General features: G+C 38.2%; 1 protein-coding gene across 35 annotated transcripts in view; it reads left to right on the top strand.

Moving 5' to 3' along the window:
• ADGRL2 (adhesion G protein-coupled receptor L2) overlaps nt 1-18,577 on the top strand; it is a 613,413-nt gene that overhangs the window by 408,736 nt on the left and 186,100 nt on the right. The window contains exon 1 of one of the 35 annotated variants that reach the window (XM_044238536.1): nt 13,323-13,355. The exons of 32 other annotated variants lie outside the window; for them this stretch is intronic. The gene's annotated coding sequence lies outside the window, so the exon portion shown is untranslated. Of the gene's footprint in view, nt 1-13,322; nt 13,356-13,631; nt 13,657-14,723; nt 14,865-18,577 lie in introns of those variants that run through there. 2 more of the 35 variants (XM_044238537.1, XM_044238534.1) reach the window with 2 other exon arrangements.

Here is an 18,577-nt window from a genome sequence, read left to right on the forward strand (position 1 = left end):
CTCTGCCTACCTGTGATCTCTGTCAAATAAATAAATAAAATATTTTAATTAAAAAAAAGTAGGTCTCTGGGGTTTTTTTTGAAAGCATATATCAAATGCTTCAATGGTGGTGTTTCAAAAACTTTGGCAGAGCAAAGTGATTTCAAATGGTATTTACCAAATTCTTGACTGTACCAAAACATAGAATTTTAAGAAGTGAATATAAATGATTTAAGCTAGGTATAGTCTCATGGGATGCTTATTAAGCATTAAGAAAAGAAATTCTACTCCTCAATGTATGTGTTCTGTTAAGAGTCAAAAACAATAATAAAAATGTTTCATACCCTTTAGTATGACACAGATTAAGTTAATTGGTCAAATTAATTATCCAGTTTTATGAATGGAATATACCTTTTGTCTTACAATTTGGCAGGAAAAGTGAAAAGGGAGAGAAGACAAAATTTTTGAAATTAAATACTATGATTACTAGAAACAGTTTTACTTTTGTTATTATAGAAGAGCTTTGCTTAGTGAAAAAAAATTGAAAATTTCTAATATGAAAAGGATCCAATCATATATGCCAATATCAGTTTCTATTTTGCATGGGAAATTTGAGGGTTTTTTGTGTTTTTTTTTTAAATAGTGTCTGTCTCAACAGTTGCCATATATAATTGTTATAATAATTTTTTTAAAAAGATATACTTATTTGAGGAGGGGAGAGGCAGAGAGAGTCTTTTAAGCAGACTCCCTACTGAGTGTGGAACCTGAAGCTGGGCTCCATCTCAGGATCTTGAGATCACTAACTGAGTCAAAATCAAGAGCCGGGTGCTTAACCTACTAAGCCACCCAGTTTGCCCCTAAAATTTTATGAAACTTAAATAAGGACAACAGTATTTCAGTAAAACTACTACAATGAGCACAAAAGGCTCTTTTCAGAAAGTGTGTATTAGGATTTTTTACTGATACAAAGGATAATATGCAAACTATAACTTATAGGAATTTTTAAAAACTGGTATATTTAATATAGGTGATTCTCACTTTATGGAGTTAATTCACTATGATCATATTTTCCAGTTGATATACTTACAAAAAATTGAGTTACATTCATATGGGAAAATGTTTTGACCTATAATCATAATAAAATTTTTATATATGAAAATACAAATTATAAAATAAAATTAGGAATTATGATAATAGTACTAATAATACTCATAAATAAGAAACATAACAAACTTGGGATAATAAAATAAAAATGTTCCTGACTCAGGTTCAGTAAATTATCATTATTCTTGGTAAATTCTCTCTTTGAAAAATACACCCTAAACAAAGAATATTTTTTAAACATATGAGGCAATCAACTGCCTCTAGTATTTTTTAGGAAAGGCTTAGCTTGTTTGCCTTAAAGCATTTTGTGGTTAGCTTTTTCTGCTGTATTAGTGTGTCTTAATTGTTTTAACTGTTAAGACTTTTAAACCCTGTGAATTAATACTCAAAGGATATTTGTTTCCACTTGTTTGTTTGGTTGGAAAAGACTGATTCCTTTCATGTGTCCTGCCTTGGTGAACTACACTTATGGGATATTAGGTAATACAAAAATAATCAAAACCATCATTTGTTATTGTCAAGTTACCTCACCACGTAGGGGGAAACTGAACAGATCACAGAAAGAAAAGAATATGTAAGAGTAAACATCAGTGAAAGAGTGCTAGAAAGTGCTGTCAAGTGAGGAGAAAAAGAGACAACTGGTGAATGTAGATATAAGTAGAGAGAGGATTGAGCTAATTGGTGGCAATGGGGGGTGCAGCATTGTAACTTCAAAATCTGGCTGTGCATTAAGTACACAGATGAGGTAGTATAAATACATACCCTTTGAATACAGCAAAGCACCATTACTACTATACAGTACATTTCTTCATATCGTTCAATATATATTGACAGTGTAATTCATGCATTCACTCACATATAAGTTTTTGACCACTGGAGCTAAAAAAATTAAAATGTTTATAGGAATAAGAAAGAAAAAGTGAAAGAAAGACAGTTAGGTTAAACATATAGTTCTCTAGATCTATCTTGTTATTTCTCACTTTCCAAAGATATGGGTGAAGGCAGGCCCAGCTGGTTCAGTTGGAGAAATATTGGGCTCTTGATCTTGGGTTCATGAGTTCAAGCCCCATGTTGGGTGTAGCGATTACTTAAATAAATAAGTTAATTAAAAAACAAAACAAAAACAAAGATGTGGGTGAAGATATATTTCACTTTCCTTTAACGACACTTAAAGTAGAACACAAAACATTATCAATGATTAGATGATTCATGGTATAAGATACTTTTTAAAAAAATTGTACTTATTTGACAGAGAGAGAGACAGTGAGGGAAGATGAACAGGGTAAGTGGGAGAGGGAAAAGCAGGCTTCCTGCTGAGCAGGGAGCCTGGTGGGGACCTGGCTCAATCCCAGGATCCTGAGATCATGACCTAAGCCAAAGGCAGAGGCTTTAACAACTGAGCCACCCAGGCACCTGGGCACAAGATACTTTGCTTTAATTTTAAGGAGGTCATAGGGAATGGTGGAGACATGTTTTCATTAAAAGGGAAGGCTTTAGGGCACTTGGGTGGCTCAGTTGTTAAGCATCTGCCTTTGGCTCAGGTCGTGACCTAGAGTCCTGGGATAGAGACTGCATTGGGCTCCTTGCTCAGTGGGAGGCCTGCTTCTCCCTCTCCCACTCCCTCTGCTTTTGTTCCCTCTCTCTGTGTCTCTATCAAATAAATAAATAAAATCTTAAAAAAAAAAAAAAAGGAAGGCCTCTTCTGCTGCTGAATGTTACTATGAACTAACATCCACCCAATGTTATTAGACCTTTCCTTTTTTTTTTTCCCCTAGAAGCTGGAAATCCATGTTTTGATCAAAACCTCCTAATTTTTTAAACTTGACAAATAACTATTTAAAAACAAACAAACAAAATACTATGTAATCCAAGATCTACGGAGCCAATAAGTTACATTTGTTGGCTAGATTTTATATAGGGCAGCAGTTCATGACCTCTGTTGTATGCTGTGCTAAGAGCTGGCATAGAGAGTTTAGTGAGATTTTAAGGAGCTAACTGTTTAGTGCGAGAGGAGTAAATCAATAAATACAATGATGTGTAATAAGAGCTATGATAATCAATGTTCATTTTTATGGTTCTGCAACACTCAAAAATTGCATGTCATCAAAGAAAGATAAAAATAATATTCACTATGATTTTTTAGATAGCAAAGTACTATACTAATATATTTTGAAAAGATTTTTTAAAAACTAGGAATATAAACAAAAAAATAGAATGCAAAGTGTCAGCAGAAAATGAGATCTTCTTTGGAAATTTTAATTAATTTACTCCTTAAAATAATACTAATAGAATTTACAAGTGATTTGGCAGGAAAAAAATAGTTAAAATGTTTTTTCGGTCTTGGATGTAGGGTTTCAGTGCTTGCTTAATAATCATAAATGAACTAAGAGGGAAATATGATACTTTTACCATAATGCATAAAATATCAGACGTTTTGTATTTGAATAAAACCAAAGTACTAGGATACAATATAAAACCCTTGAAATGCTTCATCTAAGTCTCATTGATTCTAATTTCTGAAGTTCCTTAGATATATCGTTACATTATATAAATTGCTGGGAGAGAACAGTAGAAGGGAGAAAGCTTGTTCTAGGTAATGTAGAACAGACAGCCAACTTTTCAACTTCTCTGAATTAAAAAACTCAAACATATTAATTCCTGCCTTCCTTGAACTATTTCCCACCTCTCCAACACACATACACACACACACACGAAGATAATAGTGCTATATACTCCCTGAACAATTTTGTCTGTATTTATGATTCTCTTTACTTACAAGCACACTCACACACAAATATTGTCATTAAATTAATTTTTAGGAAAACATTCAAATTTTCATTGTAATCACCAATTTGTAAAGATAGTAAAATATTTACAGATGGTCTATAGAAATATTTCAATAAATTGACTAAACAAATGTGTTAAGTAAATTTATGTATGTGTGTTTATATGTACACTTGTGATAAGTATGTTTGTATAAGATTTCTAGGTTATTTGACTTGTAATATCCATATCAGCAAAGCAATGCTACAATATTTGGATAAGAAGTAGCCTTATTATTGAACTAAATATTATAGTAGTATTCATGATTATAGGCTTCTGACTCATATATTCTATAAATACTTTTCAATAACCAACTATAGCTCAGGTCCTTTGCTAGACACTAAAGGGGCCACTATTTTTCAAAAATCTGAGAGTAGGGGGTGCCTGGGTGGCTCAGTGGGTTAAAGCTTCTGCCTTCGGCTCAGGTCATGATCCCAGGGTCCTGGGATCAAGCCCCACATCGGGCTCTCTGCTCGGCGGGGAGCCTGCTTCCTCCTCTCTCTGTCTGCCTCTCTGCTTACTTGTGATCTCTGTCAAATAAATAAATAAAATCTTAAAAATAAATCTGAGAGTAGATAAAGTGTTGAAAAAATTACTTCACACGATTGGTGTGTACTTGTGGTTTTAGAAAGAAAGTTCCAAATAAGAGTTTTAGGCTTGTAATGAATTTTTGAAAAACTGTTGTCTCCCCAGGAGTTCATGATGCTACATTGGTATAACAAGTACCTTTAATAGTTGTATGAGTCCACTGAGAGCTTCTTATACCTGCTTACTAAGGTTTGAGTATTGTGGGTAACGGGTATAAAACCATATTGTGTAATAACTGGGTTTATGGATTGTTGGGTAAGGGAGAAAAGGACTGGAGAAAATAGAAGCTTCAAAATTTAACTAATTGTCACAAACATAGATTGAGATTTTAATATGCATAAAATAAAGTCAAGCTAAAATGAATTTGTGGAAAGGATGGGTCACAAAATTGAAATAAAACCTGAATGAACCCCCCAAAACTTAATTGAATGGACAGGGGTATAGCATCACAAAGGAAAAACTGGATGGAATTTCCGAAAGAAAGTAAAAACACATCCATCCATCTATCTATCTCTCTCTCTCTCTCCTTGTAGGAGATACTTAGGTGAAAGCTTATTTTCCTGCATGTTTAAAACTAAAATTGGGGAGAACCTTTCATAAATGTATTCTATAACCTTACCAAAACTGGGGAAATATTTCATCATTTTCATTATTTTTATAAGTAAAAATGGATCTTCAGGGAAAGAAGAACAATAAGACCGTTTTGAGAGCAAATTTTGTGGAGTAATAGTCTGTGAAGAAATAGTATATAACTAAAATTCCTAAATGCCATGCACATTAAGCATATCATATAAATCTTTATGTCCTAGTTAGTTTTGTGTATTTGTTTATAAATTTTTGTGTATATTCTTACTTATTTTCCATGCATGTTTGCCCTTTGCTTCCACACATGATTTATTTCTCTGGGGAAGGAGTGTTTACCACTTCCCACTAGCACCTAGAGCCCTGAATTGAGGAAAGCAAGTTTTCTATCAGTGTTGAATAACTGTCTTTCTTATTCTTACATTTTGGAAAATATATGTCAGCCTGCAATCTCAGTAAAAATGCAAAATTAAAAATGAGTACAAGAAATAATGTGCACATTTCTCTGACATTAAACCACCCTGTTGTGCCAAATGTAGCACAAATGGCCCTCTAACAGGGGTCCTATGCAAACAGTGGGTGATCAAAGAACACTTTGCAGAAACAACAAGTCACACTGGTGGTGTCAAGGACAATGTATTCTGAATTTGTTTCATATTTCTTCTGTGATATTGTGCCAGAACACAAATATATAGACACAGATATATACATATACATGTGCATATATATTTTACAGAATTTAAATAATTCATTCAAATAAATTATTTAAATGATTTAAAAATTCCTTTGTCAAACAGATTAATGGAACCTTGTTATTCAAAAGATAAATCATTTTATATGAAGTGGCAAAGACTTCAAGGGCTAATAAAGGTTTTATGAGAGATAAACTTTTAATGAATTAATACTTTTGCATGTACTTATTTTCTATATACATAAATATACACATGGATGCTTACAATGATATTTATATCAACATTTTTGACTGACTTTTAAGGAAATAGTATTCAGAGTGTTGAAAATAAAGGGTTTTTATAGATCTGATTTTTAGGAGCTGATGGATTATAATTCACCAAGTTAAGTAGAAGGTTTAAATAATAGTGCTATAAATGTTATAATCTGTGTAATGAGATAAAATAGGTTTTTTTTTCTATATGTAATTTATATGAGTCAGTAATCCTGAACAATTTTATATATGTCATTTTCTAGGGTTTGGAATTTATTTAGCACTTACGCCCTTTTGCTGCACAGGTCTTCATCAAAAAGATGCTTTGCTCTAGAAAATTATGGTGAACTACTATTTGTATAACAAGACCCTAAGACCCTGGGAAAAAAGTTTTAAGGATTTTTATGAAGCTCAGTACACATTCTTCAGCCAAATTTTGGCACAGTTTCAATCTGAGACTCCAGTGAAATTCAACTGGTTTATTTTATAATTAAAAACAAGGAAATCATAGTAACAAAATTATATAATGTATAGTATTCATGTTTATAACAGAAACATCCATAAAGAAAGAAACATGTTCTAACTTTTCTCATTACTCCAAAGAGAATTGCATCTTTAATCACAAAGCACAACTGCTTTCTAATTTTGTTTAAAGTGTTTCAATACTTACAAAACCCAGATCAGGTTATTATAAATCTAGAGCAAATTAGAATCGCTGGCCTCTGCTCAGCTCTATGTAAGGGTTCTATGTAAATCATAAATTTAATGGCATACTAAGACACACATCTGTTTCAGTTTTGTAGAAGTTAATAATCTAACTATAGAGTATTTAAACACTTCTTTCATTAACTGGAAAACTGAGGCAAAGATAGACTTTCCTTAGTTACAAGTTGTAATATTTTATCTACAAATTTTGATAAGTTATAAACTTACCTAAGTCATTAAAGGTAGTTTTCTAAATATTCAATCTAATATTTATTTTTGACATTACATAATTCCCTCCTGTATAGAAATATTCATTATAAACAAACAGGCTAGCATTATCATCTCAAATCAACACCTGTATAAACACTTTGATTTATATATATCATATCTTTGCAATAAGGTATTGGAGAGAAAGTAAATATTGAGTAATTATATGAAATGTCAAAATTCATTTTTTTAAATATTTTTCAGATTCTATATTTGATTACCTATACTTTTTTTTTTAATGATAAATGATTGTCTTCTGGGGATCCATATTATTTAAAAATAGTTTATATTCTTGAATACTCAAATATTTACATTTTATACCTAACATTCTTACTCAACATTTCTCTAATTTTATTTTATTTTTAAATATTTTTCATCTTATCTCCATGACCTATTTCTTTGAGACATGTTACTTCGTATATAGATGTAATCCAGTATTATAATGAATTATTGTGTTTCAATTATCATTAGATAATAAACAAGAAATTAGTTTTTCTTGTAGTGTATTCTGCATTGTCTGAACAATGAAATATATGTGGTTTGAATTTGGGTCATTAATTCAGGTAGTAAGGACATAGTTCTAATTAAATTGGTGTCATAAATTACATTCCCATAATGAAGAGGGGCACTCTTTTAATGCACTGAAAGAGTTATTTGTAGATATGTGATTTTGGTAACCAGGACAGCTGGATAAGAGGGTGGATGGTTCAGTGTAACACATCTCCACCACTGAAACAAAACCTTTCAAAGAATATATTGTTCAAGTGACAGTTCAGCAACTTCTTTTTTAATGTAGAATAGCTGAAGAGGTTATGTGTTTTTATTTTTTAACCTAAAACAAAAATTTTTCCTTGAATGTAGTTCCACAAAACCTTATCATTTCCAAATCATTTCAGTAGTCCTTTGAGATATAAATGACATTGTAGCATGATTAGAAATTTGGATGCTTATTTTAAAGAAAACAAATTCTTTTCTAATGCACTTTTACTTATCAAAAAACATATGCCCATTACATCATTGTTTGGTCTAGGTCCTAGTGATTGATTTCATAGTGACCTTAAGAATGCACTGTAATGAGCTGCAATAAGTTGAAACTTAATTATAAAGATTTAAATTATTCTTGAAAATAGAGATGGCAACATTCTATTATCTTATCAAGAAACTATGATGAGAGCTAGGCTTAGGAGAAAAATCTTTGCAAATTGCTATTCTATTTTCCACATGCTCAGACAAATTTATGGTTACTGAAATATACATAACAAAGAAGGGCCTTTAAAAAATAAAGTAGTTAAGTGGAGTTAAAAAATAACTCTCATATTAGAGAACAAAATAGTGAAAAATGTTAGCAATAGGTTATTTATCTGATCAAAAGGATCAACCAAAGCCAAGGTCAAACATCTCGCTTTATACAGTTGTACACTGTATTTTCAAAACTGCAACGAAATCATTTTTTGTTGAAAAAATACTGAGATCATAGATTACAATTATGATTTTATTATTTCATGCTTATCATTAAGAAAATCATAACATTTTCTAATATGAAAATGTTATATAATTGTACCTTTGACTCATTATCTAAGGTGCAGTTTATTTTCTTACTTTTAAAAGCCTTTTGCAAGTTTGCTGTGCTATAATGAACAATGACATGAATAATCAAAATAATTCATAGAGACACTAAAAATTCTATTTGGACTTCTCTGAAATTGGTCTTTGGTAATCTTTGATAACTCAATATAGTGGAGTTGCCTCTACTATGAACCACGGACTTGCTTTTGTTCTCATCCAAGATATACATGTTTGCTTTACGAAGAATTGCCCATCCAAATATTTTATATTTAAAACAAAGAGTTGTGATTTAGGATACTCTTAGTTTAGCTTCAATATTTTTTGAAAAAATTAAGGAAATTTTATCTCTATTGTTGATACAGGTTTTCTGAATATTTTAAAAAGGCATGAGGAGACCCATTTTTAAACTATGGACTTTAATAAAATATTTGGTTGTGAGTACAATGAACAAGAAATTACTATAAGAAGTTATAGACAGTTTTGTATAAAATAAGTGTTATTATAGTTATACTTCATGGTTTAACAGAAACATTGATAGTAAAAGATCTATAAGACCCAATTATAGAAAATCCTCAAAGTGCAGAGATTAACAAGAGTTATGGGAACAATCTATGGGAAAGAATGACTAATTTAGAGTTGTATAAGACTCAGTGGAACAATGATTACGTAGAACATCTTATTTAATTTGCTTACTTTTGAGAATCATAATGGCAATGGTATAAAATCTTTATAATCTTTTATATATATTTATACATATAAACACTCTAAGTGCACAGTCATGCTACCAGATGTATTGGTGAATTTTTTTAAAAAGTATTAATTAAAAAATGATAGGTATATAATAATAATAATATATGTGGTGATTATATACTTCTAAACAATATCATTAAGCACAGTTCATCATAAATATATGTATACTGTTGTTTAAATGTCATTACTTCTGGAGACTGCATCTCTACATTTTAGATGGAGTTTGGCTTTCTTGGACAAAGATTTACTCTGCCTGAAGAGAGCTGGGAGAATAGTTAAATTTATTGGCTTTGCCAAATGCTTTCATATGTTTCTACTCTCATGGAAAATGAGTTTTGATTTCTTCTCAGCCTCCATGCATGGCAAAGCTAAAATGAAAAACAAAGCTAGCAACTTTCAACCAGTTCTAGTTAAGTTTGGTATTCACACATTGCTTTGATCTGCTCCAGAGCTTTATAACACTTACTTTCTAGAGTAGGGAAAGCTAGTTTCAGCACTAAGCATCACTGAATAGTAAAGATGAAGAAATGGGAACTGGTTAACTTTAGGGTGAGATCTAGCGAATTTTATTTCTGTTTGTGTATTAGAAACCAGACCAGTTTCACCTGTTATTTGTTTACTTGTCTGTTTTATTTTAGAACTCACATCACTCTCATCACAGGCAAAAATATACTCCCCATAATGAATACAGCCTACTCTCCTTAACAGTTCTCTACAGCTGCATAGCTCAAACTTAGAATTTTTGGCCCAGTATCAAGTCCCAAATCTCCCCACTCCACCCCAGCCCACCTCCATGTAGCCCCTTTTAGAACTGTCTTATCTATATCCGAGTTTGGCAGAGTGGGGCAGTGAAGAAGTTACTTACTGTTCTACTGGCTTGTACTAATCATAATATTTTAATGCCCATTTTCCTACTTCTTCAGATTCTTTAATTTGGTACCCAAACTACTGTTATTCATACTTGTATTTTGACAAGTACCTCATCACTTTCCTTTAAACAAAGGTGCTTAGATGGTAATAGCTTCAAAAATTAGCATAATTTCTGTATCAGAAATATGTGAAGCCACAGAATAAGATAATCTAGTTTCCTAAAGTTGCTTAAATTAAAAACATGAGTTTCTAGAGTTGGAAAAAACATATATGGTTAAAATGTTTGAAGCCCATCAATCTCTCTAACCACGTAAGCTAACGAGTACCTTCTGTTTTCTTTGAATGAAATCACCACGAGTGGTTAGATGTTGATTTAACATAAAACAAATGGAAATGGGTGTTTCCTTTGTCCTTTGCAGAATTTATTTTTTAAAAACAATTAGCAAGTATTATGAATAAGTCAATGATTTTGCCATTACTTAAATAATAATACAGATTGAGTAATTAATTTGATTGGATTTTAGGGAATGCATAATATACTCCAACTCCCCTTAACTTGCTAACATCTGCAGACATTATTAAGCTTCTCATTTCATTTTTTTCCCTGCCATAACACCTGTATTGTTATAAATTATGTTTTGAATTGTCATGAAGTGTCAGGCAAATTATGTTTTCTGGTGTGTATGTGTCATTTAAAGGTTCCTTTGTAATGGTAGGTTTGTGGCTAACAGCTTAATCTTTAATATATCAATGCAATTAAAAGCTCTTTTCAATTCCTTTTTGTGGACACAGAGAAGGTTGAACCATTATTATGGGTAAAGTGCAAGGAAAGAATTAAAAATTCTTTAATATTTAAAACATCCTAGAGAAGGAATACATTTAGCTGTAATTTTAAAAACACAGCAAGCTTATTATATCCTTTGCAAAAAAGCTTTGAATGCTTTGAACTCTATAAAATACACATCCTATTGAATTAAAATTAAAAACTTGTATGACGCATTTTCCACTCCCTATAGTTTTAACCCACTTCTGACAATTCTTTTCAGGAACATAGTGGAGAGTGACTCACTTAGGTCCAGAGCATCAAAGAATGTCAGACCTATGAAATGTAGACAGTGGGCTCTTCCAGATATTCTTTCTGAGAGTTAAATAAATAAGTAAATGAGCCAACATATGGCCTGCTTAATTCAGTCAAAAATTTCTATTGATTACTTACTAAGCTCACTAAATAAAAACTTCAGCCCAGGTTTTGCCTCCCAAAAGAAAATAGGATTAGACTGATCTATGCACTCATTGGGGCTTCTTGTGAATCATGCCCGGATGAGTGAAAAACCTTCAAATGAACAAAGGAAAGGGCTAAAATTTTTCAGTAAATGTAGATTATTATTTGACATATTTTGGTTTATAATCTTGAATAAAACAATTTTAAATTCTAGAAGAGACCAAGATATAAATAACCTCTGAGGTCTAAGAATCTCATAATTTTACCTCTTTTCAACTAAAGAAGCCTGATTTAATTTTCCTAGGTAGATCTGTTGTATGTGTAATTTTGACAGATTTAAAAACCTTAGGTACATAGTAAGGTTTCATACCACCTCTGCATACGTGTTTTTTTTTTTTTTTCCAGATGAGGCTTGTGTCCTCTATCGATAATATTTGAATTATGTTATCTATGAAATTCCAAATGGGAGTGTTTATGTAGTTTAAAACACAAATGCTCTGAGTGGCTCCTCTTATCTTTTGGAATGGTGAGAATATTAATACATCAATACATTAAGTACAAAGAAATCTGATCATCAAGGATTCTTGATTTGAGAAGTATAATGGATCAACCGAAAGAGTATATTTTGGTTATTTGCACATGTGTACTTTTAACTTGTGATTTTTTACAAGTTGGGAACAAACTTGACCAATAGCTGGATTTACTTTAGTACTACAAATGCCTGGCTCTGTGACAAAATACTGATAGGTATTTAGAGGCTTCAAGTCTTTTAACAGTCTGCTGTTGACATTTTAAGAACATTGTTGTTTGAAATGATTCCTGAAGTATGATGACTACAACAAACCCGCAGCAACAAAAAGTGCATAGTTTCTGAAAGCAAAGCAGCTCAAGTTTCATCCTATTTTCTAAAGGTTTTAAACCTTGATGAATCGGTTTTTCTTGAAAACCAATGCATACATGCTTCTTTAATTGAGGGCAGCGTTCATTAGTAGTATTAGTGATTGAGAAATACGTCTGAAAATTTAGGGACTTTCAGCTTAGAGATTTTGTAATAAAATTAAAAAAAAATCCAGTTTTGACCTTCCTCGTATACAGAGGACACTTAAACTGGCTTTAAATATTTTTCAAGCGTAATTTGTCCCGTCGTGGTCTGCTCTCTTCAGCTCAGGTTCATCGCTGGCGCTGCTTGGCTGTTTACTGACACTACCATCAGAGAGGTGGCAAGGAAGTGTGGTCAGAGGACAAGAGCAAAAGCAGTTTCAATGTAAGGAAATGAGGGAAACAGACCTAACAGCACGATGAATGCACTTGCGAGTAAAGGGAGCCTTGTAGTCTCCTTTCCTTCCTTTGCTTATCCTGGTGGGTTTAATCAAAAACAAACAAAACGCTCTTGTGAAATATAGTCAATAAAGTCAAAGTTTGGCGAGGTCTCTGTAACTACAAAGAAAAAGTCACCGCAATTTTAAAAAATGTAACTTTCATTAACGAGCGCGCCGGAAATCTCAGGTATCAAAGACGCATTAACCCTGGAGCGTCCCCCGCGCGCCGCAGCCGGACGGAGGCGACCGCGGCGAACAGACGTTCTTTTCTCCTCGGAGCAGTCACACAAAAGGAGGGCTGCGGAAACTAAAAGTTTCGAAGCCTCTGGCTCGCTGCGTGGAGAAAAGAGAAAACCTGGAGACGGGGTGGGTAAAAGACGCATCCTGGGCGCCTCTCTGAAGTGCAGGCAAGGAGAAAGCTCCCGGGCCTGGAAGGAAGAGGGGAGGGGACCCCCCCACCCGAGCCGCTGGGCAGTCCCCTGCGCCCCGCCTCGGAGGCCCGAGCGCCGCACTCCGCCGTGCTCTCCCAAATACCCTTCACCCCGTTCCAGAAATAAAATAAATGTTTTTAAAGTGCGTGTGTGTGGACAGGATGGAGAGCGCGCGCCGGAGGAGCGCGCGAAGGACCTCGCGCGCAGTGAGTGGAGTTTGGGGGTGGGGGTCGGGGGGGAAGGCGTGTGTTGATGGCGGGAGGGGGGAGGCTGGATGCGAAGCCCTGGGACTGAACGGGGGGTGGCGAGCGGACGGAGAGGCAGAGGAGGGGCGCCAGCCGCCGCAGGCCGCCTCCGGGGCGCGTTCCGAGGCCGAGCGCGCGCATCCCTCGCCGCCGCTGCCCGGACAGCCCTGCGGCCGCCCCGCCGGCGGAGCCGGGGCCGGCCTGTCCTAGGGCGGTAGCTCAGCCACCGCCACCGCCACTGCCACTCGAACTGCTCGAGCCCGTAAGTGTCCCCTTTCGCTCCCCTCCCCCCTGCTCGGGCGCACCGCCGCCGCAGCTGCTCAAATGGAGTGGAAAATGGCCATTGGGCGGCAATGAGTTATAGATTATCTGCTCCACGTTTTGTACTTAGCTGCCTGTAATCTTCTTTTGAGTTTGCCTGAGCCCCTTGCTGGAAAAATCAGGAGGGAGAGATTTGTCCTTTGCCGCTGTACACGCTAATATGTTTATATGATTAGTCGAACTCGGGAAGGGGGGTGGGTAGGTGGGGATTTGGGGAGGAGGAGGAGGAGGAGGCTGGAGGTGACTCCAGTTCAGACCTCGCCGAGAGTCTGTGTCAGGACTTCGCACTCCCCCATCTCTCTCCCTCTCTCCCTCTCTCTCTCCCTCTCTCCCTCACACTCTCTCTCCGCTCACACACACTCGCAGAGGTGCCGGAGCGAAATCGGGAGCTTACCGGAGAATTCCTTGGGATTGTGGGGGGCATCTCCCCTCCGTAGCTGTGCGTGGCGTGGCTCTTCCGTGCACCTCCCAGCTTCCCCGAGCCAGAGTCCTCGCCTTCAGCCTTTCGTGGGGCAGCGGCCACCGCTCAGCCTCGGGCCGGAGCCCCGAAATGTGAGGAGGGGGCGCCGCTGTCTCCCGCCCCAGGCCGCAGGGTCGGCGCGAGGGATGCCAGTCCGGCCGGCGCAGACCGCGGGCTGAGGGGCTTCGCCTGACAAACTGAGTTGGCCTCGCGCCGCCGGCGTCTGCCCGCCCCTCCCGCGGCCGCCGCTCCGAGGGGACTCCCAAGTCTGCGCACCTCTGTCGGGCTTTTACCTCCGCCACCCCTTTCGCTCTGATTCCCGAAATTTTGATTTTTCTAAGCGAGCGTGAGGTCTGGGGGTGTGCGCGCGTGTATAAAAGACCCCTCTCCGGAGCGGCGTGTGGGAAACTGCGGGAAAATGTTGACCTAACCCCAGGAGCCGCCCGGCGCTGGCTGCTTGGCTGGAGGAGGCGGCGGCGGCGGCGGCCGAGCAGGAGGACGCGCCGAGCAGCGGCGCCGCGTCCCGCCGGCGAGCCGCGGCGCTGCCTCCGGCGCGGACTCGGCGGCCGGCGACCCGCGTGCGGCCGGCCTCGGCCCTCACCGGCCCGGGTCGCCGCTGCCCTCTGCTCCTCTCCCCGCGCGGCCCCCGCGCCAGACGGCCCGCCCCCGGGGCGCGCTCGCAGACCGAGGTAAGATCCGCAGGAGCGAACAATGTGCCTCTGTGCCGGGCTTCGGAGACCTGTTTGCTTTGCGCCTCCTGCCCGGGGGTGGATGCTGGAGGTGGAGGGAGCCGCGGGTGAGTTGGGGCTCGCCTGTTTGTTTATGTTCGGCCGGGCCGAGGGAGAGACCCGCGCTGGCTTTAGCTGCGCCCCCTCCCCCCACCTCCTCTGCTCAGAAATCGATACGCAGAACTCCAGTCCCGTCCAGCCACCTTCTCCTTTTCTCGCGGAGCTGTTGTAACGCTCTCTAGGCATCAGTCTGTTTGCAGGGGGCGTGGGGAAGTACATTTGGGTTAGCGTTTTTTGATTTTCTGAAAGCTTGGGTTGGAAGGTGCCGCTCTCCCTTTTAAGGCCCGTCTAGGGAGGGCGATGTGAGGCGCGCCCACCGTGGGACCGCTCTGCTTGGGGTGCGGGGCCCCTCCCGCCCCTCTCTGCAGACCTGTCCCGGGCTGTAAGTGGAGCAGGGAGGCCGGGCTCTGGGAGCGAGTTCGGGGGAAGTGGGCGGTTTGGGGGGCTTGGGTGAGTTGTTGCGGGTTGTTGTTTTTTCTTGTCGGTGGTTAGGTGGTGTGGAGTGGCCAGGATGACAGCAAAGCGCAGCCAGATGTGGCCAGGCCGGCGCGGGGGCTGGCAACGATTAGGGGCGGCCCCACGGGGCGAGCTGGCGGCTGAGCCGGGCACCCGGCGGGCCCTGGGGAGGGCAGAGAGCCTCCCGGACCTGCAGTGAGAGGGCAGCAGCGGGCCGCGCTGGGCCTGCGGGAGAAGTTACCAACCGTGGGCTCCTGGGGTGGCTATGGGGCTGGGAACCTTGGGAAGTCTGGTTTGTAGGATGGGGGTGCCGGGTGAGGATCCACGGGGAGGAAAAGGCGTGGGAGGAGCGCGAGGAAAGGCGAGACCCCCGGGCTAACCGAGCGTAGGCTCCTTGATTGGCTGGGGCGAGCGGACCCCTCCGGTGGGGAGGCGAGGGCGGGCGAAGCGACAAAAGCGTCTTAGCAGTGGGGAGGCACGCTTGCAGGACTGCTTCACTTGGGATCAGTAAAGTTTGTTCCTTTCGCCAAACTACGGGGCTTAGGGTAGGGGAAATCGCTGGAAGCTTTACGTTGTGCCCAAAGTGTCGCTGATCGGAGGCTAAGGAACGTATGCCATATATACATATATAAATATATATATATATTTTTTTCCCCTCAATCTCTCTCTCTCTCTCTCTCTGTCTCCTCTATATATATTTATCTTCTTTTCATTCCGTCCTCTAAAAACGTAGTTGGAGGGGAAAAAATAAAAAATCTTTCCTCGTCTTTTACGGACTCCTCCCCCCTCATCATTCCCCCCTTCCCGGGCCCTCTCATTCCGTTCTTCCTGATGCAAACTGTGTTGTCTCGGATTCAGACCGAGGAAATGTTTTCCTCCTGTTTCTTGAAAGGTGTCAGGCTGGTTAGCAGCTCCTCCAAGCAGCCTGAGAGCGTCTGAGCCGCAGCCACCAACCATATGGTTCCCGTTACAAAAGGCCCGGTTCTAAGGCACTCTCCTCCCTGCCCCCGCCCCAATTCTTAAATTTTCTTCTGCAGCCTTTACAGTATGTGCACTTCTCTTGTCCCCTTTCCAGGGGCGTAGATTTAACGGACGCTGTTTCATTCATTTCCCTGTCAGTGTTTGTGTCTGCAACGGGCCCCACCGAGTTTGCTCTTTGCTCAACTCGAGTTGCACAATGAAGAAAAGTCACATCCGTTTGGTAAATAATTTCCTGTCGGGATGTCTCTTACTAAATCAAGTTAGATCTTGGGCAAACCTTAAAAATTGGGTACTAAGGAGCCAATGTGCATCCACAGAAGAAAAAAATAGAGTAGTTTGTGTAGTGTGTTTAGTAGTTTAGAAAAGTTGTTATGGGACTCTTGACCTAAGAGGTAACTAAAGGTAACTTGGTGACTTTAAATTTAGTATGTTTCTAATATTTGGAAAACGTTATATAAGAAAATGTACTTCTGTTCAGGTGTGTTGTGGAACTTTTTGTTGTCCCTCCCTCCGCCCTCCAGGAAATGTATGCATGATAGAGAGAATACTGCAGAACAAATGTTCTGTTGTTTAGTTCCTTCAGACATTCCGATTCTCTCCTTTTGTTGCTTGCCTCTAAAAGAGGTGCCATTTCACATCATTCTGCACAAATTGTTTGAATTAATGCAAGTGTGAATTCTTACCGTTTGAAGGGGGCTATTAGCATATCAAAGGTTTCTTAGCTTCAGCTCAATTGAGAAAACTTCAGCCTGTCTTCCATTTGCTTCCAAGCAGAGGCCCAAAGGGCAATGAGAATTGTAAAGGGTAAAAATAGGGAGGTGGATTCAGGCTGTGTTTCTGAACTTTCACTGTTTTGTAATTATGTGAGCGAAAAACATTGTCTATTGCTGTGGAGCCCTTGCAAATGGCAAGACAATTATTTTCTATTGATAAATGGTTTGTTCCTAGAAAAAGGGTGACCTTTTATTTTATGATAGTCACTGTTGCCTGTCTTTTGGGGTCCCTTCAGTGGAAGAGAGTGAGAAAGCTTTTCCTTCCAACTTAATACTTTTCTAGGGCCTTATACTTTGTTATATTATTAAAATGGGTAGGGAAGACTTTTTTAATTAGAGTATAAAACAATAGAAATCTTGTGATTAAGGGACACTCATTTTTACACCTAGGAAACTTATTTTTAATACACTTGCTGAATTAAGGGGGAAAATCAAAGGAGGGTTTGAATATTAAAAACTCAGCATGAACTTTGTTAATGTAACTTTTGTAAGTGTAAATTTGAAAAAGGGTTCTAGGTGATACTCAGATTATTTGTGAATTCTATTTAGTAGTAATTCTTTCTGAATATTGATTGTTTTGTCTCAAAAGTTTTGTATTTTCTAAACACCGTAAGCTGGAGAATTCAGCTTACATTTGGTTTATTTTTCCTAATATTTATAGCATATTTGTTAAAGCCTTTTTTACATTTGCAGAGAGATAAGTTCTTTAAATTTCTTTTAACAACTCAATATCCATTAGTGGAGAAATAAGAACAAGTACTTGGGTCATTTGGGTCATTTCATGGCAAGCAGATGGGTTAAGAGAGAACTTTTTTTTATCAACTTCTGGGAAAGTGTTGGTTTTATTTATTTAGCTTAAGATTTCCTAAAACCTAGTTTTAAGATGAAAACGAACCTCAGAGAAGATTTTGGAACCTATATTTTTAATAGTTTTACCTTTGATGGTTAGTTGATTTTGAACAGAAGCTTATATTCTTTCATTAGAAGAGGACTTTTCTTTTTTTAAATAAACTAATGTTCGGATTTCCTTGGTTTTATTCTAATATTGAAACTTAACTCAGTTTTGGAGGGATAAATATCATTACATTAATTGCCTAACATGTTTAGTTTATCGTTTAATAAGATACTTTATTTAGATTAAGAGAAGATTTTTTTTTTTTAGTGGCATTCCTATTGTATATCATTCCCCTGAAATCATTTTATTATAGTTTATTTATCTGGTCCCTTCGGTTATCTAAGAAGTACTTTTGAGGTAAAAATGCCCACATTGATGTAATTGCTATTATTGCACTTAAGTTGCTGTTAACTAGTCTGCTTTGAATGCAGAGTGCTATAAAGAAAACATTATCCTTTAGAGCTATTAGTGATAATCTAAAAATTGTCTTGAAAACGTTGTTCTTCATT

Source organism: Neovison vison, chromosome 2 (genome assembly GCF_020171115.1).
Source record: "Neovison vison isolate M4711 chromosome 2, ASM_NN_V1, whole genome shotgun sequence".
NCBI classification, from domain to species: Eukaryota; Metazoa; Chordata; class Mammalia; order Carnivora; family Mustelidae; genus Neogale; species Neogale vison.